Genomic DNA, 27,219 nt, shown 5'->3' on the forward strand with positions numbered 1-27,219 from the left:
TTGACTTTCGCAAAGCTTTGATACTGTCTCCCACAGTATTCTTGCCAGCAAGTTAAAGAAGTATGGATTGGATGAATGGACTATAAGGTGTATAGAAATCTGACAAGATTGTCGGGCTCGACGGGTAGTGATCAGCAGCTTGATGTCTAGTTGGCAGCCGGTACCAAGCGGAGTGCCCCAGGGGTCGGTCCTGGGGCCAGTTTGTTCAACATCTTTATTAATGATCTGGATGGTGGGATGAATTGCACCCTCAGCAAGTTCTCAGATGACACTAAGCTGGGGGGAGAGGTAGATACGCTGGAGGGTAGGGATGAGGTCCAGAGTGACCTAGACAAATTGGAGGATTGGGCCAAAAAAAATCTGAGGAGGTTCAACAGGGAGAAGTGCAAAGTCCTGCACTTAGGAAGGAAGAATCCCATGCACCGCTACAGGCTGGGGACCGACTGGCTAAGTGGCAGTTCTGCAGAATAGGACCTGTGGATTACCATGGACGAGAAGCTGGATATGAGTCAGCAGTGTGCCCTTGTTGCCAAGAAGGCCAACGGCATATTGGGCTGTATTAGTAGGAGCATTGCCAGCAGATTGAGGGAAGTGATTATTCCCCTCTATTCGGCACTGGTGAGGCCACACCTGGAGTATTGCATCCAGTTTTGGGTCCCCCACTACAGAACGGATGTGGACAAATTGGAGAGAGTCCAGCGGAGGGCAATGAAAATGATTAGGGGGTTGGGGCACATGACTTATGAGGAGAGGCTGAGGGAACTGGGCTTATTTAGTCTGCAGAAGGGAAGAGTGAGGGGGGATTTGATAGCAGCCTTCAACTACCTGAAGGGGGGTTCCAAAGAGGATGGAGCTAGGCTGTTCTCAGTGGTGGCAGATGACAGAACAAGAAGCAATGGTTTCAAGTTGCAGTGGGGGAGGTCTAAGTTGGCTATTAGTAAACACTATTTCACTAGGAGGGTGGTGAAGCACTGGAATGGGTTACTTAGGGAGGTGGTGGAATCTCCATCCTTAGAGGTTTTGAAGGTCAGGCTTATGAAGCAAAGCAAGACCATTTTTTAAAACAGATAAGCAAGAAAAAGATGGGATGATTTAGTTAGTTAGTGTTAGTCCTGCTTTGAGCAGGGATTGGACTAGATGACCTCCTGAGGTCTCTTCCAATTCTAATATTCTATGATTCTATGATCAAATTACAGAATTACCTTGAAATAAGGTGCAAGTTGGAGAACCAAGTATGTGTAGTTAATATATATTAGTATTTATATTCCAGAAGGAAATGGCCAAAAACTATAATTAGCTGTGAAGCTGAAGTATGAGCAGCATAATAATGCCTTTTAGACTAAAGGAGAATGTAATGAATAAAATCTCAATCCACAAAGGAATACAATGTTAATATTGAAATTTGGACATTTCAGAATGGTGATTGGCAAAAGAGTAATGATTTTCGGATACTGTGCTGTGGAAAGTTAACTGAAATATAAAAGCCAGAGAAGATATAGTTGTACTTTGAAAGAATTCAAACAGGGTTGTGCATGTCTATTTTACATTATATTCTATTGGTATGAGCTGGATGAAATTTTGATCTGGGTTGAGTTAAAACCCCATTTAGGTTGGTAGGTGTGAACTCACCCTTCAATTAACATAACTGTAAAAATAAGCCCATACCTAAGACAAAAATTATGTGTAAACCCATCCAGGAGCTTTTGCTGAGTAAAACTGTGGTCAGACAAGAAGAGATGAAGTGAGCGAGAAACCAGAGGTCACCTGATGAAATGAATAGGCAGCAGGTTTAATACAAACTAGAGAAAGTACTTTTTCACACAATGCACAATTAATCTATGGAACTCATTTAATAGGATGTTATGAAGACCAAAAGTATAACTGGGTTAAAAAAAGAACTAGATAAGTTTATCGAGGTTAGGGCCATAAGTGTTTATTAGCCAAGATGGTCAGGGATGGAACCCCATGCTGAGGTTGACCCTAAACCTCTGACTGCCAGAAGCTGGGAGGGGAAGATGGTGGGTCACTCCAACTGCCCTGTTCTGTACAGTCCCCATGAAACTCTGGCACTGTCCACTGTTTGAGACAGGATCCTGGGCTAGATGGACCATTGGTCTGACCCAGTATAGCAGATGTTAGGTTCTTCTGAGTGCACAATTTCAATCGGTGTATATGAGAAAGTATTTTATTCCCATTCACATAACTCAGAAACTGCTAAGCTGGTTTTGCTCGCACTTTCCAAAATATTTCACCTTTGGGCTGAGACCAACCATAATTTAGGTCTGAAAGGAACTTTGTATAAGGAAGTCTGGGCAGCTGACAAATGAGGTTACAGTAGAAACACTTCTGAAACTTTAATATATAGCACTGCCTAATTGTGAAAGCTATACTATATCATGCTGTTGTAAAACAGGGCTACATTAGCAGTTAATAAAATAAGCATTAAAGCCATCTCATTTTCACTTCCATTCTCCCAGACTCAGAAGAGACTTGTTTTGTCCTTTTCAGCATGGATTTGGTATATGCAGAATTGTGCAACTTTCTTTAGGCTGAAGTTTGTGTAAGTGTGCAAAGGGTGAGAGAGATTTCAAGAAGCTCTGACATGACACTAAGGCCACTATCACACCAACCTTGGCCCTTCATCTTATATCTATTTGTGTATTTGAAGGTATTCTGGCTACTTGCTAATTGCACAGGAGAGAATTTCTGGCTGGAAGATGGAGACAAAAATTGTCAAACAAACTTTTTTGCCTCAGCTAGCTGAAACACATATCAAATAGTAAATAGTACTACCATTAAAGTCTGGCTGGCTAACCATCTATTTTAAGACTCCAGCTATCCTTCTCTTTTCCTCCAGATATCTCCAAAATATCCTGACCCCGGTGCATTATGTAATTTAACTAGTTTAGGCTGATTGAGTATCTTGAAAATTTCATAATACTCCATTCAGTAGCCTCATGTACTTCTAATGAACTCTATGATTACTGTCTGCCTCTTTTCATAGAAACACTTATAAAATCAATTAAATGTGACATGCAGAATAACACCAACAAACTCAGTATTCCAGTCATTCATGCTGCAGTCAGGAAAAAGCATGCACATAGGAGTTACTCAGAATTCCCATGTAAAATTATGGTGATGATTATTAATTGTTTTACAAATAAATTGCTGAAAAGCCAGAAACATAACCTGCCACCAGGCTTGGAATATGTGCAAATGCTGCATAGAATCATAGAAATGTAAGGCTGGAAGGGACCTTAAGAAGTCATCCAGTCCAGCCCCCTGCACTGAGGCAGGACCAGGTAGACCTTGACCATCCCTGACAGGTGTTTATCCAACCTGTTCTTAAAAACCTCCAATGATGGAGATTCTACAACCTCCCTTTAAAGCCAATCCCAGAGCTTATCTACCCATATAGTTACAAAGTGTTATAAACCTTTTATAAGTTTAGTTGCTCTCTTCTGGATTATCTCCAAATTGTTCATGTCTTTCCTAAAGTGTGGCACCAAGAATTGGAAACAGTACTCCAGTAGAGGCTTTTCCGTACCGAGTCGGACAATTCTCTCCCATGTCTTACATATAACACTCATAATAATACACTCCAGATGATTTTAGCCTTTTTTGCAACTGCATCACATTACTGACTCGTATTCCATTTGTGATCCTCTGTAACCCCCAAACTCTTTTTGAGCAGTACTGCCACCTAGCCAGTTATTTCTCACTTTGTAGTTGGGCATTTGATTTTTCCTTCCTAAGCATTTTGCCCTTGTCTTTAATGAATTTCATCTTGTTGATTTCAGACTGATACTTTAATTTGTCAAGCTCATTTTGAATTCTAATTCTGTCCTCCAAAGTGCGTGTAACCCCTCCCTATGTGGACACTAGGAAAGCAAAGAGAAACATCCTCTCCACACAAGACAATAAATTATCTATATCTACATTAGGCAGAGTTTGAAACTACTAGGCAAAATCTTCACTGGTATAAATTTACAGTAGTTCCATTGAAACCAAATTTACCCTAGGTTGAGGGTCTGGACTAACAAATATGGCAAACCTAACTCCAAAACCAAATTCTTCTTATACTTAGGGATCAGATCCTAGAGCAACAGGCTTTTCTGGGTCAGTAGCTCAATTAATTCAGAGTGAAGAAATATAGACCTAAAAGTATGATAACATCATATTTCTATGGTCAGATCCTCCACTGAAGTTAATTGGCAAAGCTCCATTGAAGCCAAGAAGATGTGAAATATAATCTTTAGTTTATCTTGTTTTTCTTAAATACTGTTTACTGAGTATCAAAGATCACACCTCTTTTATGAAGGTAGAAATACATATATTCAACAGCATATCTTAAGGAGTAGAGCTGGCTGAGAATTTTTTGACAAATAATTTTTTGCTATTGTTGTTGTTGGAAAATACCGATTCATCAAAACTGGGAAAGGATCAATTTCCACAAATTTCCCATTTCAATTTTTTTTTAAATAGTTTCAAAATGCCCCCTTTTGATATTTTGGAAATGAAAAGTTTCCCTTTCTTGGTTCAAAACCAATTTTAATTTCAAAATTTAAGTTCATTTATATAAAAAAGAATTGAAAAAATTAAAAGGTTGAAATCAAAACAAAACTTTTTGAAATTATCAAAACAAAATGTTTTGATTGACTCAATCAAAAAAATGTGGGTGTTACAAAAATTGTCTAGATTTGAGAGGATATGTCAGACCGTTTCTGAGCTTACACCAGCAAAAATCCACAAGAATTCTCCAGAAGCCAATGGAATTTCTCCACAGAGTGAGTGTGTGTGTGTGTGTGTGTATGTGTATAAAAATTACATAAAATAATGCAATTAAGAATCTGAATTATATCCAAAGATCCATGATACTGTGTACTAACAGGTACTGGATCATATTTGGATGTCATATATGACATCCAAATATGATCCAATACCTGTTAATACACAATATCACGGATTTCTGGGTATAATTCAGATTCTTGATTGCATTATTTTATGTAGTTTTTAAATTAAATTTATTTTTTTGAAAACCAAAACCCAACCTTCAGTTGCAGACATTGATTCTATGATCACTGGTAGGGCCCCTTTATCTGAATGTTATTTAATGAATGTATCTAAGGGGATCAACATGTCAATGCATGTACACTGATTTCCTAATCCAGTCCTTCAAAGCTGCTATGATCTGGCAACAACACAGACAGCAGCAGTTCGAGGTTCATCATACAGCTCTGAAAATGTGTTTTCAAGCCTCTTGATGTGAGAATTTGCTCAGTCTCGAAGCCCAATTAATCTGAGGAGACTGTCAACAAACGTGTCATTTATATTTGCATTTTTTGGGATGTGGACACCTGTCTAAAACATGGAATGAGATCATCAGCTCATTTACATAGGGCAACAGATGGTAAAAATCTGCATTTGATATCAGCTTGGGCTTTTCTGTGTCCCAATGCCAAACCTCTAAGCCACCAGGTCCAAAGAAATAATCACTACAAACCAAATATAGTTTGATAAATAATGCCTGGTTTCAGTCCTTATATAGCAAGCTTCCACCCAGTGAAATTATGTATAGGACCACTAGAAAAGGGGTTATAATGGAAACAGTCAGAGGCCACTACCTCTTTCACGGCCCCATGAAGAAAATAGTAGAGTTGGTCAAAATTTTTCTGTTAAAACTATTTTTGATGGAAAATTGGGTGTTTGATTAAATAAAACATTTTTTGCAAAAAGTGTCTGCTTTCTGCTGAAACCTTTGATTTTTTTTTTAACAAAGCAAATGTCCCAAAACTGAAATATTCTGTTTTGGCATGCTGCCATGGTGACTTATGACAAGTCTAGTTAGGCTGCCTCTTCTAAAGGCTGGGCTCTCTGGCTGGACTATATCTCCCATGATGTACCATTGCCAGGGATTCCCGTGATGCCCCACTTCCCCTCTCTAAGAGGTGAGACCATGGTGCACCATGGGAGATGTAGTATGACCAGGGATGCTGACCTATAGAGAGGAATGGGAGCTTGAGGCATCCAAACTACAACTCCCATATGTCACTGCAGGAGTATTTCCAAATTAATTCCCCCCCCACCCCCCCGCAAACAGCCCTAGAAAACAGGTAGTTGTGTCATGCCCTTGATTGAGTAAGGCTAGTAATCTAAACTCTTTTTACTCACCTGGTAGATCCAATGCTCAAGTTCTAATCACATCCTGATGCCTTTGTCACACTCTAAAATTATTCTAGGTGCAAAAACGAATGACCCACTGTGACACTTTGGGATTCAATCCAGATGAGAAGGGGATTGTGTCACCACCTGCCCTGCAACTCTGGGTGCCTTAAATGCTATGTTGCTGTGTCTCACAGCTCTGACACCAACAGTACATATTTATAACTCTCTGTGTATCAGGGCCGGCTCTGGCTTTTTTGCCGCCCTAGGCAAAAAAGCCCCCCCCCCCCCCCCCCCAGCGTGGCAGGGGAGGGCGCCGAGCCTGGCCGCGGGCCCACAATCCCCGACCGGCCGGAGCGCTGGGAGCAGGGCGGCGAGCCTGGCCGGGGCTCTCCGCTCTCCCCGGCGGCCCGAGCGCCGGGGGGAGGGCGGCAAGCCCGCCGCAGCTCCGGTCTCCCTGACAGGCCAGAGCGCCGGGGGGAGGACGGCGAGCCCGCTGCGGCTCCGCTCTCCCCGGCGGCCGGAGTGCCGCGGGAAGGGCGGCGAGCCCAGTCGCAGCCCCGCTCTCGGGCCAGAGCGCCCCGCCGTGCCACCCCCCTCCAGGCGCTGCCCCAAGCACATGCTTGGTGGGCTGGTGCCTGGAACCGGCCCTGCTGTGTATGCCCCATACATACATACATCACACAATGATTGGGGGAGCAGCGTGTTACCAGTTTGCACATGATACCTTACTTGACATCTTTTAGATTCAAATTATAACACCAGTGTGCTAGGGGTAATGAGTATGTCAGGTCTGAGAAGAGTTACCGACACAGACTAGTGAACCACCAGTGAGCCTCTGTCTGACCCCACATGACTCTGTGGCCCATATGCAGTTCTTTCCCTGGGGATTCTTCTAGTGCTTTGATATGCCAAGGCTCTTTCCTCCAGCTGGCTTCCTCTTTCTGTGGTTGAAATATTACATCCTACAGTTATTTTTTTCTCCTTTTTTAGTAAATTCATATTTTGCTTGTCCTATGACACTTAGGTGCTTTAGGGCTGCATCTGGTCCTTTGTGGCCTGTTCCTCCAGCAAGGGGAGTGTTTTGGAGGTCAACTGGCGCTGGGAGGGGACATGACTGGGATGCTTCCACACCCTGGATATTCCCCACAAGCCCCATAAGGGTAATAGCAATGCAAGGGGCAGTTTGGCCCCTAGTAGTTCCTGAATAATGATGTACGCGCAAGTTGCTTTCCCTAAATCCCTATGCGGGTGCTACTGAATCCCCAGCTAAGGTTTCAATCTTGCTACCACTGAAGTCAATAGCAAAACTCCAATTGATTCTAATGGTGGAGAATCAGGCTCTAAGGCAGGAGCTAAATATTGCCAGGGGAGATCTTTCTAAATATTGCAACCTGTTTATTCCTTTGCAAACTGTGGAACGGGACATTCTACATGCTAACTTCTGTAGAACTTGCTGTCAAGTGAACTGAGCATAGTCTTGAATGTATTATAATGAAAAATCTCCCAACCATTATTTTTGATACATGCTGCACAGAATCCATTCTTATGCTGTCATCAAATTGCCTCTGTTTCCTCAATGTGTCCCTGCACAAATTTGGCATGCTTCCTGTTTTGGGCATTGTCTAATTCCCTGGGTCATTAGTTATGTAATCATAATAATTTTCTGCTGGGCAGATTGGTGTTATCCATCTCATCTCTTTTTTTCTCATCGCCTCTTTAGTAGTGTTAGAGCATAGAAGGGAACATGCAGCTCCCGGAGGGTGCCATCTGGTACTACCATGTATGGAGAGAGCTAAATGAATGACATACTGTATGAGACTTTCTACTCATTAGTTAGTGATTCTTTGTTTTTTAATTCATGCCATTACAGATTCCTCGGTTAGTCTCTTCATCTTTTTACCCCCTTTCCTTTATGCAACATCTAACGACTCCAGAGGGTGGAGTAACAACTGACAAGGAAAAAAAAGTGGCACACCAAAGGTTTCAGTAGATCAGGAATAATATTGTGAATGTATGAATAAATCAGACAGGATTAACATTTAAAATGTACGCAGTGACTGACATAAGCAATACTGGAAGTCATCACCAAATATATATTGACATAACTGGGAAAAGCTTATGTGAGTCACTTGTTTGACCATAGTGAACTCTTTATACTGTTCAGTCCTTTAACGTTAAAGAACACATCTTTTATATGTAAATAATGCACCAACTTGAAGCCATTGGATCTCTTCCCAGTAGAATAAAACTCCAGCCTATTTCATGCAAATGAAAACTTGAAACAATTTGAAAACTGCCTTTTAAACTTTCCATTGATGGCCCTCCACTGCCCACAGTCTGACGGCATGGTTCCCTCTGAAGTCAATGGGAGTGCTGTACACAGACAAAAGACAGCGTGTAGTTTTATTTTTTCATTTGCGTCTACTTTAGGCTCATCTTAATAAACCAGGTTGTAATTTTTTTATTATATATGGAGCGCCCTAAACGTGCATGGCATTTTGTATCCAAATATTTATCTTCTCAAATAATTGTCAATGAAATTTAATATTAATTAGTCTTTATAGAGCAACCTGCTGTATGGTTTTGCACATTTTAAGATTTCTTATGGTTTTGATGGTTGTACACATGAAACTTAGAAGTTTGGGACATCAGAACTGTGGATGAAGGAGGATGTGTAAACCTATGTGAATTGAAAAAAAGGCAATGTTTGCATAAGCCTCAGAAAAAATGGGTTGGTGAGGTGCTCAAAGTTTTATTTCATTATGGAAATGTAATCAAAGACCATACAGTAGCATGTTTTACATATTTTGTTTGATGCTTTAGGATTGTTTCTTCTTCTGTCTCATGTTTCCACAATCAGTATTTCTTCCTGTTTTAAAAATATATTGTTTTTCAGAAGAGAAGGAAGCGGGAATGAAAGGTTAATGTACAAACATCTATGATCTAATACAAACATTACCATAACATTCAGCGTGAACTACTCAAATTATGCTGATACTCATCCCAGCACTTCTAAGGACTAATAATATTAGTCATTCTATCTCATTCATTAGGAAAGATATATTTTCAAATCTCGCAATCTCACGCAAACCAACATACCAGATCTTAAAATACTTCCTGCTCTTCCATTTCACAATATTAATACTTTAGCTATTAAGTTTGATTCCATTACCAAGTTATTTGCATTAGCAATGGTCCTCATGAAGACAATGACACCCAAAATAAATATCATTAGTAGTCATGCGATATATTTGCTGATTGGGCCATAAATATGGCTCTAAGTCAGCGGAGCAAGTATAGTGTCCTGGAGCCAGTATGGTATCCTGTAAAAGAGATGTCCAGTCTTCACAAGGCATAAGATGTCCTTTGTGGGACCAGCTGATCTTACGCCAGTAAATTGTTGGCGTCTCATTGTCACAGAAGTAAAATGCTCACTGATACTGCAGCCATTTTGAATGGACCTCCCAGGAAATATATGTGCTAGCTATCATTTGGCGGACCGCACCCTGTTCCCTTCTAAAACACACTCTGGCGCCCAGGTTAAGATTTTAAAGGTTGATATATCTGTTTCTGTATACTCAGGTGGCATCACACAATTGCATCCACACTGAGCAAGTCAGCATTTGTGCTCCTGTTTTGAGCATCTTCCACATGATGTTCCTGTGCAGGCAATGACAGTGTCTGCCCTCAGTCTTCTGACGACGACTGCTCAGAAGGAGTCAACCCCTTCACATTCCTTCAGTACATCGGCTAAATCTCCCTCATAAGCATTCATCATCAGCATATAATTCAGGGGCCCAAGTCATTCTGTTGCTATCCAGACTGCAGGCTCCCAATACTAGAAAATCTGTGGGAGTGACGTGATACAAGTCATCCATGAAGCACACTTTGTTGGGGCCCCAAAACCAGGCAGTGCGGCCCGTAAACACAGTGGAGCTGGCTAGGGCAGGGCAGGGCCAGGGCTATCTGGAGATGGGTTGAATCAGTGAAACTCACAGAGGGTCTCTGCTGGATTGACTCCTATGAAGCCCCTGATAGAATTTAAAGCTACTTCTACCGCTGCCAATCCATCCACTAGCACAGTGTTTCCCACAGGAGTCAGGATGTTCAAATAACTGACTTTTCAGTCCAGTGGTCCAAACTGAAACGCTGAACAAAAAAATCATTTTGAATTGACCTGAAACGAAACATTTGGTTTGATCCAAAACTTAACATTTCACTTGGAAGCTTTAACCTTTTTTTAAAAAAATACAAAATTACTGTAAATATTCCAAACAAAAAAGCAAACAATCCCCTCCCCTCCCCGCCTCTTCCATCTGCGGACCCGCCCATGGCCTTATCCCATTCTGCCCCCGTCCCATCCATAGCCCCTCCCCTGCTGCAGCCCCAAGACCAGAAAAGCTCTGTGCCACCACCATGGCCCTGCGAGAACATCTCCAGCCCCGGGGCCATGGCGGGGGGAGATTTTTCCAGGGGCCCCAAATTGGCCTGGGCCCCATGGGCCAATGTGGTAATCTGCCACAGCCTTCCCCTTCCTCCCCCCCCTCCATCAGCAGCATGTTCTTGGTGCTAAATATTGTAAGCAAGGAGTAGTGTCTGGGAGTGTAGGAAAGAGGCAGAAATAATGACTCTGGGTGAACATATTAATCAATAGCTCTTTCCCTTTTAGAAAAAGGAGCAGCAGTGGTTAATAGGCGAAAGCAATGGTATGGAAAGTGGTACCCTGGCCATGCTCCCAAATGGCCTAGTCACACTTTGAGATATGCAGGGAGTGCTGGCTATACCACTGTGACTGTCTGCTGTGTCAGTGTGATAGGGAAGATGCTCTTCTCCCTCTAACGAATCCATCTGGGAGGCAGTCACAATTTCGCCCTCTGTTTTTGAGAATAGTTGTCTTACTAATTATCATCATTACTGTAATATGAATAAGAAATAAAAATAGTGTCTAGATACCCCAGTCAGGGTAGGCGCTGTACAAACACAGAATCAAAGACATTCCCAGCCACAGAGATGACAATCTCAATTCCTTGGTGAAGATGAAAATGCCTGAAAAACAATGCATAATTAGAACCTTATTGGGCAGGTTTTTAGCTGGTGTAAATTATCCAATCTCTACTGATCAATAGGTCTATACCAATTTACTCCAGCTGAATCATCAGCCCATGTTTTCCAGATTACTTTCATTCTAATTTAAATAATGGAATATTGAATGTATAATATCATTTAAAAAGTATTTGAAACAATAATACAAGGAGTGAATGTGTACACATTCTTGAGATGTCAAGTATCAGAGGGGTAGCCGTGTTAGTCTGAATCTGTAAAAAGCAACAGAGGGTCCTGTGGCACCTTTAAGACTAACAGAAGTTGTTAGTCTTAAAGGTGCCACAGGACCCTCTGTTGCTTTTTACAGATTCTTGAGATGGTTTGTTTTCATTCATTCTCCTTTACATCAGCCTCTGTTTTCCCCTTGGCCTTTTCCTTTAGCTTTTCAAAGCCCTGTAACATTATACAAATCCCTTTTTATTCATAGCTGTCCTTTCCTTTGAGCCCCTACTCTCTCTGTTTCTGCATGACACTTTCTCCTGACTTGATTGCTCTTGCTTTTTGCCACATCTTTTGTTTCTTAATTCTGTTTTGTTTCTTGAGCCCTGTTGCTGGACTGAAATCCCCCTTTTTATGAAGCCAGACTTCTTTCTCATCCACCCTTAAAAGGCATCACTTTGGCCAAGATGACAGACTTGCTATGTTCTCATTTACAAATGTCACTGCAGCCCTGGCTAAACTTCAGCTTCAGTTCTGAATACTACACTGGCACAGAACTAAAATGTTCACATGATTTATACATTGCTGGACTGTTTCCTCTTATTCCTCCTCCACACTGGTTTAGTAGTAAAAACCGTGATGAAATTTTAGCATGAGACATGTTCTTCAGGGCCCCACTCTTGCTTGTGTTGAAATCAATGGTAGAACAATGACAGTAATGATTAAGGGCCAGTTCTTAGGGAGACAAAAACAGATAGGGAGATCTTTTGTCATCCTTGCCTCTCTTTTTTCCAGTCCACCACAACTTGTGAGAATTTTCTTCTTCAAATATTCAATTTTAAACCCTAATCCTGCAATTTAATCCACTGATTTCAATGGGGCTTTGCCAGGGCACAGGCATTAACCGACACAGATCTAGTTAAGGCCATAGTGTTTACTCTACTTCAGTGGTTCTCAAACTATGGGTCAGGATTTAATGGGGTCACCAGGCTGGTTTAGACTTAATGGGGACCAGGACTGAAGCCCAAGCCCCTCTACCCAGGGCCAAAGCCAAAGCCTGAGGGCTTCAGCCCTGGGTGGAGGAGATCAAGTTACAGGACCCCTTCCTGGGGCTGAAGCTTGGGCGGGCTCAGGCTTCGGTCCCCCCTCCTGGGGTCGTGTAGTAATTTTTGTTGTCAGAAGGGGGTTGCGGAACAATGAAGTTTGAGAACCCCATCTCTACTTTAAGGAAAGTTGTAAGGTGCTGACTCTAGTATGAGTTATCCCATAGCACACTTGACAAAACGATATGCAAAGAAGCCATGAATTTAATGTGTTGGAGAAATCAAAATATAAGCTCATAGCCTCCTGCTTAAAACTCTTCCCTTCAGAAAGTTTCCCTTCCAGCAGAAGTTTGATGATTGCTGGCCCTACTAACCTGAAAAGAACCATGGTCTAGGAAGCTGAAATAAGTGGGGTTGAACAAACCTCTGCAATTTATGTGGGTGGGGGAGGGTGTTTTGGTTTTTGTTTAGTTTTGCTTAGCCACAGTGAAAAAAGAATGAAAGTGTGTGGAAATATCAAGTTAAATTGTATATAAATAATGGACACATTGAACATGACTTAGGGAAGTCAGGTATTCAAACTCCTCATCTGAGTTACCCGTGGAGCTCAGTGCAATAAATATATATTTGGTCTATGAATAATTAAAAGCAAAACAGGAGGAGTGAGATGGAGAGGAAGCACGTCTCATTCTTCTTTACAAAGAAGTGGGATAGCACAGCAATGTTGTTGTGTTCGGTGGTTCATCTGAGTCCACTGCACAAAAACAATAGGCTGCTCAAGCCACTGAAGGCAATTGGCACTAACTGTATAGAGATATTAGCAGCCATCAGGAAATCCTTGACTAGCATAAAAGAATCTCCTAGGGGGCAATCCAATGCCCATTGAAGTTAATGGAGAAACTCCCATTAACTTCACTGGCCATTGGATCACGCCCCTAAAGAGCACACCTAATTGCACAATAATTTTAAACTTGAATGTAATTGTCAAAAGCAAGAATGCCTTTTTTCCTGTATTAGTTGTAATCTCACTACATTACGATTATTCTGAATTTTCCACATTTAAATAACAAAAAAGGGAATAGGACATTTGAATTTCCATTCACTAAATGTTAGCTGTAAATGGTTACTAATAATGTCATTTTTTTAAAATTAAACCATTGAGCCAAATTCTCTGCTGGTATAAATTGGTGCCACTCCATCGAAGTGCTTGTCAGATTTCCTAGATAAAGAATTTCAGAAAGAAAGATAGGTTTCAGAGTAGCAGCCGTGTTTGTCTGTATCCTCAAAAATAACAGGAGTACTTGTGGCACCTTAGAGACTAACAAATTTATTAGAGCATAAGCTTTCGTGGGCTACAACCCACTTCTTAATAATCAGGAGACTGTTTTTTCTCAAGCTTGGGCTCCCAGATACAGGGAAAAAGAGGATTTTTTATCTCCCACTCAGGTAGTCTCTCCTTTGCGAAGATCTGAGCCCACCAATCAGTTCAATACCTATCAAAAGTGAAAGTGATTTATGGGGGGGATGGCCGAGGGAATCTATTTATTTTGGACTCAGAGTATGACTTAATACTGCTCGAATAACACTGGAACTATCCAATGAATCCGTTAAAGGATTATTGGCGTCCAAAGAAAGAACATCCAAGGGCTGGATTTTGCCACCTTTACACACTGTGGGTCAGATTTCCCCCCACATTAGGAAGTCTTTGCACCACTCCATGAGTGGAGTGCAGGGGTATCCTAAGGTTCTGGAGCTACTCCTATGCAAGCCAGCTCCAGAAAGCATGCCTGAAGAAAAGAGGATATGGTCAGGATACAGAATTGATGGAGTTTGGGGAGTGGGTGGGATTGCAGAACATTAGGGGGCATGGTGTATATGGAACTGATTACTCTGTGTGCCTGTGTGGGTGTGTAAGTGTAAGAGTTTAAAGAATCAGACCCCAAATAATTAACTTTCCAGAAAAATGCGTATGGGGCCTGACTCCTCCTATCCTTAAGAAAGACAAACTCCCATTGACCTGAGTGGCAGCACAGGAATTGCAGGGGGAGACCCACAGTACAGTAACTTTCTATTATGCATAGCGGTGTTAATGTTGTGACTGCTTCAATTTATGGATTGGCACAACCATACACACATTTAAATGACCGTAATGAAATACCATATGTGTGAAAGAGCTGAGATGATTAATCACATGAAAGTCACTAAATGCTTGATCACTTCATCAAGTCATTAATCTGCTTTTCAAAAATGTCCCCGCCATACATATATAGTCAATTAGATGCATTTTAAACGACCAGACCTCAGTATATATTTATATGGTTAGATCAATACCATGCATAATTTAGCCTTTATATACTATCAGCTATTCAGGGAGATTTTAAAACAGAGTAAACAATCCCTGTGAAGCAAAGAAATACTTTGGATCACATATTGGACAATGCATGATCAATAATCACTATGAAAGTATTTTGTATTGACTACTTCCATATTGTGTTCTCTTACACCTGGGATGCTGAAACCATTAAGAAAACTGAAAAACATTTTCAAGCTATATTTATTTTTAACATTTTTCAGTTTTAATTAGATTCATTATTACATAACATTGTAACAAACTGGCTGGTGTTTTCTGTACTGTTGCCCTTTACTGGACTGAATCTGTACTACTCAACAGTGTATCATAGGCCCTATATGCTAACAGAGATTATCTGTTTAGGTCCAGTAGTCAAGGCTTATGCCATGACATATGCTTACTTGGGGACTTTATTGAGAGTCACCCATGATTAAATCTCTTTTGCAAAAATCACCTGTTTGAGAGCAAGTTGTGCCCTCCTTTGGAGAGACATCATCATATTACAAAAAATATGCACATGCTTTTTGGAGCATGACAAACTAACAGCAGATTCAATATAGAGGAGAAAGAACCAGATCTTCAGCGGGCGTAAATCAGCATAGCTCAGTTCTTTTCAATGAAGTTACACTTACTTGAAACAACTGTAGTTCTGTGTCTTAAATGACTGACTTTGGTTCAAAATTAAGAGGTCTGTAGGAGAGCTGTATCAGCACACCTGAGCCTCCCTGACCAGGTCCCTTTTGCAGCCTCTTTTAACAGCTTTTGGGGTGCACTGCTTTGCTGATGCACTGTTCAGAGTGGAGGGAAGGGTGTGGCTGCTTTGTAATAGTGCAGCCTTGCCCGTAGAGAACTTGCCATGAGGTCTGGAGACCACCATTTCCCCAGATGTGAATCTTTGGTCTCCAGTTTCAAAGCTAAGCATCCACCACCTATCTTCATAAATGCAGAAACCAAGCATATGTTGGCAAATGGAGGTTCTGAAGCCCCTTTGACTCCCCTTCTTTTACTGATATTTAGAGCAGAGAATGGAAATTCCATTTTGTGGAGGATTTTGATGTTTCAATGTTTATTTTCTTTCTGATTAGGAACAAACCCTCAATATTTCTAAATTCTCTGCGAAAGAAAATTAAAACACAGAATGTTTTTGGTGAATTGAAGTATCCATCGGTGCAGCTGCGTTGCTGTTAGCTCTCTAGTGTAGCCATAGACCCAGTGTGTTTCCGATACACTCTCCTTGGTCAGGACAGAAAGCCCCAGAACTTAAAACAACAATTCTCGAGCATCAATTTCTAGTTTAAACGGTTTCAGAGGCAAAAATGGAAACATTGGAAGAGAAAGATTTGGTCACATTTCAACATTCAGAGCCATGGTGTGGCCAATCACCCCACAGGTGTGCAAGGGATGGGGGAAACCACAAAGAGCTTCTCTCCAGCTTACACCAGGGTGTAATGAGGCTGCATATGCATATGAGCCTCTGCTACCTCCGAGCACACCCTGCCAGGAAACACTGCCTGAAGGGAGAGGGCAAAATTGATGATCAGATACAACTGTACCTCAATATAACGCTGTCCTCGAGAGCCAAAAAATCTTACTGCGTTATAGGTGAAACCGTGTTATATCGAACTTGGTTTGATCCGCCAGAGTGCTGCTTTACCACATTCTATCCAAATTTGTGTTATATCAGGTCATGTTATATCGGGGTAGAGGTGTACTGAGCTCTGCAAGGATCTATGGGTCCTGAACTTGGGCCCACAGGGTCTTGGGCTGCTGCTACAGTCACAGCATCACACAACAGCTCTACTAATGAGTGGAGAATTGGGAGCCCTAGGGCACTATGCTCCACTAAAGTTACCGCCCACAGGGAACTGCCTGGCGGAGCTCCAGAGGTCCTGATTGGCTCAGATACTCTATGTAAGCCAGAAAGAGACAGGAAGTTGTCTGTGCAATGGCTCCTGCCTTGCTGCTGTAACAGACCCTGCTGTCTCCTGCTTCCCAGCCTCATCCCTGGTTCTTCACTTCAGCTCTGCCCCGTTTCTGGTTCCTGTCCCTGTTCTCTGACTCTGACCATTGGCTTGACTCTCTGACTTTGGTTCCGGCTCTGAATCTTGGCTCTGGCATCCAGCCACTGATACTGGGCCTGATCTTCAGTTCTGATTCCTGGGTCTGACTCTGGCTTGGCTCTGGCATCCAGCTTCTGACTCTAGTTTTGACCCTTTGTTCCATTTCCTGGCTCCTGACTTCTGCTCCGACCCCATCTCTGTTTCTGACATACACCAGCCAGAAAAGGTGAACAGGCACAGAAACGAGAGCATCCTATGTTCTTTCCAAAGATGGTGTGAGGAATTTTGCTCCATCTGAAAACCCCTGTAACATGCCAGTGGCCCTATCCAATCCCCAGGGAATCAAATGAGTCTTTCCATTGATTTCAGAGAGCTTTGCTTGAGATCTCAAGTGCTCATTGTGGCCATGAGTTTCATGTAAACTATTCTATGTATATCACATATAGAAAAATTTAAATAAAGGCTAAGAAAGCACAGGACATAATAAAAACAAACAAAAACACTAACGGAAGTGTATAACCATTCATTTTAATATTTGTGCCTATACACAAAAAGCACCATTCAAAAATTCCAGCCAAAACTTCCTCTGTCTTGTGCATAATTCCAGGAAAATCATTCCAGCTCTGAAATGCCTGTGGACACTGTCTTTTGACTCCTTGCAAAGTTCATAAACTAATTAAGTGTTTAGTATTCAGGGTCTGTTTTAATAAAATGAGCAGCCAACTTTCCACTGGGCCAAAATTCAAACAGAAACTCGATTCATACAAAAAGGACTAGCCTCACTTTTCTTAGAACTTGGATATGCACCATCCTGTCACAACAGCCTCTGTCCACCAAGCAGCTGGAACTGTGCAATGAAAAGCAAACGTCCTGTTTGGCAGGAGGGAGAGCATGTTTGCTGTGATACGCTCTGAGGTGAAGTACATTGGAACCTGTCTTACAACATCTACAAACACCCGACATCCTGAATTCTTTCTGAAACACAAAATAAGCGTTATCTGCCAAGGGCGAGCTTGTGACAGTCCTTACAGAGGCCCATGTTGGGAGTAGTACAGCACTGCACTACAGCAAGGAAACCCTAGAAACAGCTCATGGGACTTTTTTGCACCGTCGTTTTGAATCCAGACCGTGTCCCAAATTCAGCCTAAAACTTTAACCTCTAAACCTAATCCAAAGCCAATCTCCACCTCTTCTCTGTAGTTCAAATCCTGTTCTTTGCTTATATCCCTGCTAATCTAAAAGATGGTGAAAGGCTCAAGTAAGATATTGCACAGAGGAAAAGTGTAGTTACAGAGTGCATCTTGGTGATAGTTTATGTCTGTGATGAATACGTATCCGGAGAAGTGATACTCAGACTGAGGGTCGGGAGCTGCAAGTGACTCTTTAATGTGTCTCCTGTGGCTCATAGCAACACATGATATAAAAACACTGTGTGATTTAATTATTAATTAATCTAAGTTATTAGCCAATCAGGGTGCTTTTACTATGTTATTAACCAATTGTAGTTGATAAAATAATAATGCTTGGTCAGTCATTGTGCTGAGAGAATTACATGTATATATCAATCATTTATATAAAAATCTGTATAAGCTAAATATTTCTCATCATACTGTTTAAATATGAATAGTACTATCGTAAATGAAACGGTGAATTCACACTACTGTGGCTCTTTCGGGTAATGCTGAGAGCTAATTTGGCTCCTGAACCACTGAGTATCAGTGCTCTCTAGAGCAACATTCAGGGCTTTAGGAATGAGTGTGTGGCTTTCATGAAGTCCTTGGATTTGATTGGAGCTACCTAATGCTCAGCTAGTGCCAATGGAGGGCCAGTGACAGAAGCCTTGCTATGCTAACTGAAAGTTAGTCACTGGGGACTGCATCTCTGCTCCGTCAAGCAATCAGGCAGAGATAGAGATAAAAGATATCTATAAACAGAGGCACTGAAAGCCACAAAAGAATTCCATGAAACACCCAGAGACTGAATGGTGATGTTCCTCTGTGATTTTGCATCAATGTGTGCTAACACTGAGTCAAAACATTAATGCATCATGATTCATACATGGCAACACAATGTCAAATCAATGCACCATGATTACTGCAAGGTTCTGTGGGACTCTACTTGTGAAGGGTGGGTTTTCCAGTTCACAGAGAGTCCCACTATTCTATAGTATTATGGTGTCTTCCTTATTTTTTGTGATGCTAAGCTGGTGAAAAAAACATATGAACTGCAATTTCTCAGACAATTTTCAGCCTGTTTACTTGTCGCATTGCATGGGACCAGCTGTGCTGTAATGATGCTTCCAGAGCTGCAGGAAGTCTGCAACAATGTGTCTTTCATCTGTTTACTTCTCTATTCATTTTAACGAGCGATGGGTGAAGTGTCACGATGTTAAGGAAATAACTTTTTACACGGTTCATGAAGGGTGGCCTTAACCCTGGGCTGGATAGGCACTGACTGTGTCAGAGGAAAGCCAGGACCCTGGAATGATTTCAGCTGCAAGAAGTAACCTGGACAGGGGAGTCATACTCCCTGGGATCTCATCCCAAAACAGGCTGAAGTAGAAAGCAAGACAGGAGACAAGTTCCATACCAGAATGAGATGGAGTGAGCAGCCAGATGACACAATATTAGGGAGGAAAATCTTTGGGTGTATCAGCGAAAAGCAAAGAGACAGAGTGTCCCAGAGAACAGAAAAAGGATGTGAGTCCAAGGACTAGTGGAAAGGTCTATGCCAGAACAGGTGACCAAAAATAGGTCAACTCCCATTGATTTCAGCTAGGCCAGTATTTTGCCCCTGGAGTGCCAATATTCTTGGGGCTGATCCCGAGGTTAGTTGAAATGCTGAGGGTGGGAGTCAAGTGTGAAAGCACATGCCAGGAAGGAATTTAGAAAGAAGGACAATAGGAAAAAGGGGTTAAAACAGCTGATTTGGAATCTCACACTATTTATGTTGTATTTTTTTTTCAATAAATTTCACCCTTATTGGAAATAAAATGTAAAATATAAACACATCGGACTCAGCACTTAATTACTTGTCTTAATTAACCTGAAGAATGTAATAATCTTGCGTCTATTTAAATATACCATTTCGTTTATTGAAATATCTGCTGTTCTTGCAAATGTAGCATAATTATAGAGAAATGCCATGTGGTTGCAAGAGCGGAAAAAGATTAATCTTGAGAAATTCTATTTCTGTGGATGGCTGGGGCTGCAATTCAAGTGCATTGTTGAGATTTGATTTCTTTGCAGTGAAATTACTATGACTTTTCACATCATGCTGGGATGCAGAAAAGTGAGAAATAATTGTCTTCTGCATTCCTTTGATCTTTATTAGGAGATGCTGTTTTGAGCCAGTTTATTGCTGTTATCACTCTAGTCACACTGGTATTTGTTGCTGTGGCAATACAGAAAACTGCATAATGAGGAGATTACAGCAACTGCATACCAATACATTAAATATCACTGTGAAATTTTAAAGGATTCGGCCAACATTTTCAAATGTGGGTACCTAAATTCAGGATCCTAAAATAGACATTTAGGAATCTAAATACCAGTTGACTGATTATTAAAGATGGTGAGCAACTAAAGCTCCCATTACAGATAATGAGATTTATGGATGTTCAGCAACTCTTTGAAAATCAGGCCAAGGTTCTATTTAGGTGCCTACAGATGGATATGGGAGCCTAAGTTTGGGATCTGGGTTTAAAATGTTGGTCGATATCATTATTGTTTGAGGAATTATTTTGCCAAAAGTACTCAGGTCTCCATACATCTACCACTGAAGTCGGTAGGAGTCCTTCCATGGATTTAATCCGCCAAAGGGCCAAACTACATGAGCAAGGAAGTAAAGGAGAGCAAAATAATGAAAAACAGGATATGCTGGAGGCTTACATTTAAAGGAAGAAATGATTTAAAGGAAGAGAGTACAAATGTGCCAAAAAATTGTATGGTAGCTATGAGGAGACTGAAAAGTGGAAGGACATAGGTAAAAAAAATGCAAATATGCAAGAGGAAGAAGTGCCCAGATTAGGGGAAGAGAGGTAAAAGGATTTAAATATCTATAGGTATATTTTCTGGAGACAGGATACTGCAAGCCTAAGGAGAGATGGTGGGAGAGCCTGAATATCACATTTTATTGGTATTTATTATTGATTTAGTGTCACAGTTATGCATGGTACTATATAGACAAAGAAAAAGATGGAATTATGTCCCTAGGGTCTATTAATGTAAATTTGACTTGTACATAATGAAAGGGGAATGGGCCCGAAGGATGTGGAAAGACATTGGCCATGATGATGATGAAATGATGCGTAACTGTTGATAGTGGGTGGGGGGCACAATTTAAAGTTACTGGTTGTATGCAGCAGGGTTCAGGGTAGGGCATATAAAACCTGGCAGAAATCAGGGGCGGGGGGGACCATAACCCTGCATGCCCCCCCACACATGTTTCCTCTGACATTGGCCAACCAAAGGAGGGGACTGTACCCTTTGGACAGCAGTTGTGGTGGAGGGACACACTTTTCTCAAATAGTGAAAGGTGAAAGCTATATCTTTTTTGTAGGTATTTCTGATGTTATGGAATGTGCAAATATTAAATCATAACAGAGTGAACTGTGCTTTAGCGGAGAATTAGAGTTGATAGACTTCTGAGGAAAAAGCTTTGAATCTCAGCTGTAAAATATTTGTGATTGGAGTTGCTAAGCTGCGATATTTGTTCAGGTTTTTTTTTTTGACAATACAAGATATATTATGGAATGGAAAAAAGTTAATAGGAATGCAGCCAATGCATTATGGTTCTGTTTCTATGCCTTCTTCTGATATAAAAACAATTGAAAGAGTGATGCATCTCATCTCCTATGATGTACTGGGCTAGGCTCTCCCATGATGTACCACACTAGCTCAGCAAGAGAAGAAAACACTGATGCCTTGTGAGAGATGTAGTCTGTCCACCGAAGAGCCTAGTCCATAGAGGAGGATGGGGACATAAGGCATCCAAGCTACAGTTTCCATGAGGCACCGTGGTGGTATTTTCAAGTTGAAATTTTCAGCCAAAAGGTTTTGGTTTTCAATTTTTTTTCCTGAAAAGTCAAAATATTTCATGGGGAAAAAACCTATTTTCTGACCACTGTAATAATTAGTGAAAGTTGGAGGCCTGATTCACCTCTGAGTTTTGCTGGTGTCATGCCAACATGATTGCATTGATTTCAGTAAAGACGTACCAGAATAAAACTGGTGTAACACAGAGATCAGTCAGATTTTCACGATTAGCCAGAGCATGGGCAAAGTGCAGTACCCTGTGTTAAGGGACACATCTCCCACTATATACACACATGATCTCCTTTCCTCCTTCTGGCTAATCACAATTTTCCCTTTGACCTTGAAAGATAAACTGAGAAACCTAGATTCCTTTAATAAATGCCTGAATTCACTCCCTTAGCCACTTGCCAAAAATCTTCTGTCTTTATAAGAGTCTTGAACCCCCCAACCCCAAAAGCATGGATATCTGTCTGAATGTCCCATGGAACTTATTTTGCAAAAAGATTTACAAAACACACTCCGCCTGGCCCACTTTGTTTTAAAACTTGTTGTGCCATGTGGCATTGTCCATTTAAGTCTTCAGTTTTCAAAACTCATTCACACCTGCATGGCTTTGAAGACTAGACTTTTCCTCTTAGCAGTTCACCAGCTGACTTCTTTATCTTTATATGTTTTGAACAACCCAATGCTTTGTAACATGCAACTGATGTTCTTCTATAGAATACGTAGAAAGGACAGTCTCATTCTTTGATGTTTAATACAAAGAAATAGCTGAATGCTTGGAGTTTTCAAACATTTGTCAGACCTTTTGTTCGCTTTTTCAAAACAATTGTCCAGATCCTCAGCTGGTATAAATCAGCTCTAATTTGAATATCTATATTGCTATACCTGGCAAAATCTTAACTACAGTTGAAGAGATGCCCAATCCCATGGAAAACCAGCAACAGCAAATGCATATTTCTACTTCTCTTTGAGTCCTTAAGTTATTCTGCACACATCCCTTGTGGGCCAGTATATTATTTCTGTGGCAAGACTAGGTCCTTGGTGATTGTATTGAACATCATGTCTCATAGTCCTGTTTTTTGGAACTGTACAGGTTGGAGACAGCAGAGTCCTAACAAAAGTCCAATTGAGATATCAATGAAACAATTGTGCAGCCCATTACAAAGTCAGATGTACTTTTTGGCATTTAAGCAGACAAAGCAGTCTGTGTCATTAACATGATTCACTATAAGTGAATTTGTGGTTCCCATTTACTTCCCTGAAAAGAGAAGCAGCTTGTTTTCACTGAAGTTCATTTAAAAGTAAAAGAAACAGTGTAGCAGTGACAAGAGTGATGGTCCCTGCGGACAGAGATTGCAGTAGCATTTTTGAATAGCTGGTGAAGATTACATGGGGTATCTCTCTTTTTATAATCCATTCAGTTAAGGAAGCAGAACCCAGAGAAATTTAGGCTTTTGTGAAACATTTTAGAACCTATTTTGGCTGAGACATTAATTTTGGGTTTGAAGTAAAATGTCCTCAAAATTTGAGAGTTCTGGTTTGGGTCCATCAGTAGTTTTGACATTTGTTTTCAAAGGTTGAAATACATCTTCACCTTTTTTTTTCCCCTCTTGCCCCCTTCCTCACTACAGCCAAGCCCCAAACCTTCTACCTTTTTAATTCTGGATCATCAGAGGTTATAGAACAATTAAATGAATGGGATTCAGTGTCTCCTATACGTTCACCCTGAGGCATGAAGTTCTATCATAAACACCATCTGTGGCTGTGTGGTATCTATAGAGTAATGTAGAAATTCTTCCTTGTGTAGGAGGCCAGTTCAAGGTCTATGCACCACTTCAACCTCACTTCTTCCTGTATATAAATATAAATGGGAGTTAAGTATTGCATAGCCCTTGTGCTGGCCCTTCATTTAGGAGTGAATTTCACCTGTAAGCTCTATCTATATGGAAAAGATCATCAAATGTACAGCACAAGCATAATATAAAATATGTAACATATAAAAATATACCTGTGACATTTGCTTATGCATACAGTAAATATAAGCAATTAAAAATAAGCACCCTGAAGAAGTCCAGGGGTCAGATTCTGATACGCCCTCCCCCAATCCTGGCACTTGCCTTCAGACCCTGGCATATAGTAGAGCAGGCTTGAGGATGCTCTAATCTACACCTGGCTGCAAGGAGTCCCCAAGGAGTACTTGTGACAACTAGTGGTAGCAGGTGTGCAGTAGTGACCATACTCAGTTGCCCATCATGGGGGCGCTGTGAGGGGAACTAGCATAGGGCTGAATCCGGGGATTCCTGTTTGTGAATGGGTGGGCCCTCACACTGGCTGAAAGGAGGCTTACGAGATCCTCTGGCCCTGTTCAGCACCAACTAGGCATACCTGCAAGGCTTGTTTGGCCTGGAAAGAGGTGTGGGGGGAGGAGGGAAGGATCTTAAAACGGAAAACCTGCCACAGGCAGAGGGCTGTCCCACTTTGAACAGCTGAGATAGGCTTACTGAGAGGCATTGCTTACTGAGAGGGAGACAATAACAAGTCTTACCACTTCCAAAGCTGCAAGATCCAGCCTCAGAGCAGTATGCCCCTCCCAGAGGGACTGGAGGTAGACTCCATTTTAGACTAAGCCCAAAGCGCTGATCCAGGAAGACTGCCTGAAATCCAGGTCACTCTTACCTCTCTTTTCCTATGAACTCGCCTCTACCATAAGGGAAGAAAGAAGGGAGAGGAATTTTCATTTGTTTGTGTGCTCTAAGAACCACCTTGGGCATCTGCTGGGGGCGGGAGGAGTGGCAGGGGGAGAGGAAGACAGTATAAGGCCCCAAAGTGGGGTCTGGAGCAAAGGGAGGAGAAGCACTGTTATATCATGGAGACAAGACTGTGCCCTCTCGCCCCCACAAATCCTACCTTATTTACTGTTCTGCTTCTCCTGTCTGTACCATCTCACTTTGGATCCTCCTTCCTCTCTGTTCCTCTTGTCTACTTCCTCTCTCCCTCCAGCCTCATGCTTGCCTGGTATGAGAATGGTCTGTAGGGAGGCCAGTGCTGGGTCCCCCTCCCTGTCTTTCCCATTTCCTGTAAAATCTGTCCCTCATTCACTCTCTCTTCAGGAATGCTCACCCTCATCTTCCAGTTATCTCATCTCCTCTCCTCTGTCTCCATTCTTCCCTCTCTCTGTCATCATGTGGCCAGGCCAGGCCCAAAGAACTCTTCTTTGTGTGGGGTGGGGAACTGGTGCTTATGGACCTTGTTAAGCTCTCCATGAGAAGAGGCAGCCATTTGCAGAGCACGTCAACACATTTTGTTCATCCTACAAAACCCAGAAACTACTCTAGATCTTCTAAAAGTGCCATCTACTGGCTCTTCATCTATTGTCTATACATACAGACATCTTGGTTATAGAGCATTCCTATAACAAATCTGGCTAGCAGATGAGAAAATTTACTCTGGGAGGAGTGAGAGCACTCTTGATATAATGATAACATTCTTCCTCTGCCCTCGCATCAAATGGAGAAAAGGGTCAGACTCCCCTCCTGAATTGCATGTTTGTCTATGGGTTCTACTGCATTTAAGGTGAATTTACCAGAGCAGGGCAACATATTTTTCATGGTGTTAAGAGCTGACAAAGAGATTCATAGAGGAAGCCAATTGCAGTGCACAATTAAAAGAAATGTTATTGGTCCTACAAAATCCAAGCACTGTGCTATGTATTCTTGAGTGATATCTACTGGCACTATATCTGACAACTATTTACATATATACTACTGTAGAGCTCTCTTGCAGCATATGCCTCATCATCCCAGCCAGCGGGGCAGCAGAAAACTATAGCCATTGACCCCAAGTGACCCATGAGCTGTAGGAGTACCTCGGCTGTATGAAGTTATGGGGCCCAGACACAGGTTTTGTGGTTGAGGTAAAAATGGACGGAATGTGGGAAGGTGGGTCGAAGCCAATTTTGCACTCACCATATTCTGGGGTGATTCAGGGGCCTGTCTGGCCCCCAATGTAAATTTGAGTAGGTGATTTAACCCACAGTCTGCTTCTTGAGTCCCTCTACAGACCTTGGGTAGCAGAGAATGGCTGGAGTGCACTGCACTTTGGCCAGGCCTCCCTCCTCACCCCACCATGGACCACCACAGCACATCCCCTACGCAGATTACTTATGCCAGTGCTGCACCAGCCAGGGAGTGTTCTCAGGACTTCTATCTGCCCCTTTAAGGCCTCTGAATGCTGCAAGAGTGGTGTCAAGGTGTCTTGATGTGACATGGAATTAAGGCCATTCTATTTCTACACACACACAACAAAATAGGTGTTGTTTATAAATACAACACTCCACATTCCCAACTGAACTGCACTATGGTACTATTTAAACAGCACTTCTCTAACATTTTGCTTGAGAATTATCTATTAGGAACAAATCCTAATGCAATTTTAGGGAAATCTTTCCATTCAAATGGTGTATTGTCTTTTCTTTTTATAAAGGAAAGAAACATTTAACATTTCTGAAATGGAGAGCAAAAATTGCAAAGCACAGTTGTCGAATGCCCTCTAGTGATATCTGGAAAGAATAGCTCTATGTGTATTGCAGTTTTAGCATCACCAAGGAAAGACAGAATCTGTAGACCTCTACTGGCAAAAAGCTAGATTCACAGTCCCATTGCTTTCAGTATTCTTATTTGTTATGCCTCTCCATTCTGGTTTCTATTGAGGAATTCAATTTATAATGTTAATATCAAGTTTAATGATTTAAAGGGAGCCATTCAGATAGCACATATCAGTAAAAAAAATCTAACTTTACTCTGACATCATACAGACTATACTAATATCTTTATTTTTAAAAAACTCCAATAGTTACATTGCAATTCACTTTTACTAATCAGTGGAAAAGTTTATTCCTGTTCTTTCTGCATTGGCCAATCCGATCCTAAGCACTTACATTATTAATCATTTATTTGTGTCTAAGTAGCACCTAGAGGTTCCATTGTACTAGACACTGTACAGCCACATAGTAACGGAGTGCACCTCAAAGCGCTTATAATCGTATTTAAAGATGAGATCAACGGTGGATTGAATAAAGAAGTGGAATTGGAGTGGGTGCAGAGTAACCGTAATCTGAGCATATCTTTCATAGCCTAGCAATGTGCAAAATTTGTAGGTATAGAGTAGATTTTTAATTAGAGAGGGAAATAAGTAGATCATCACCAGTAGTATTACCTCTGCCTCTGCTAGGCTTTTATCAGCTTTTAGATTTTTCTAGATATCCCAGAAGTAGTGTTGGTGATGCAATAGATGACATTCAT

This window comes from Emys orbicularis, chromosome 7 (assembly GCF_028017835.1).
Source record: "Emys orbicularis isolate rEmyOrb1 chromosome 7, rEmyOrb1.hap1, whole genome shotgun sequence".
NCBI classification, from domain to species: domain Eukaryota; kingdom Metazoa; phylum Chordata; order Testudines; family Emydidae; genus Emys; species Emys orbicularis.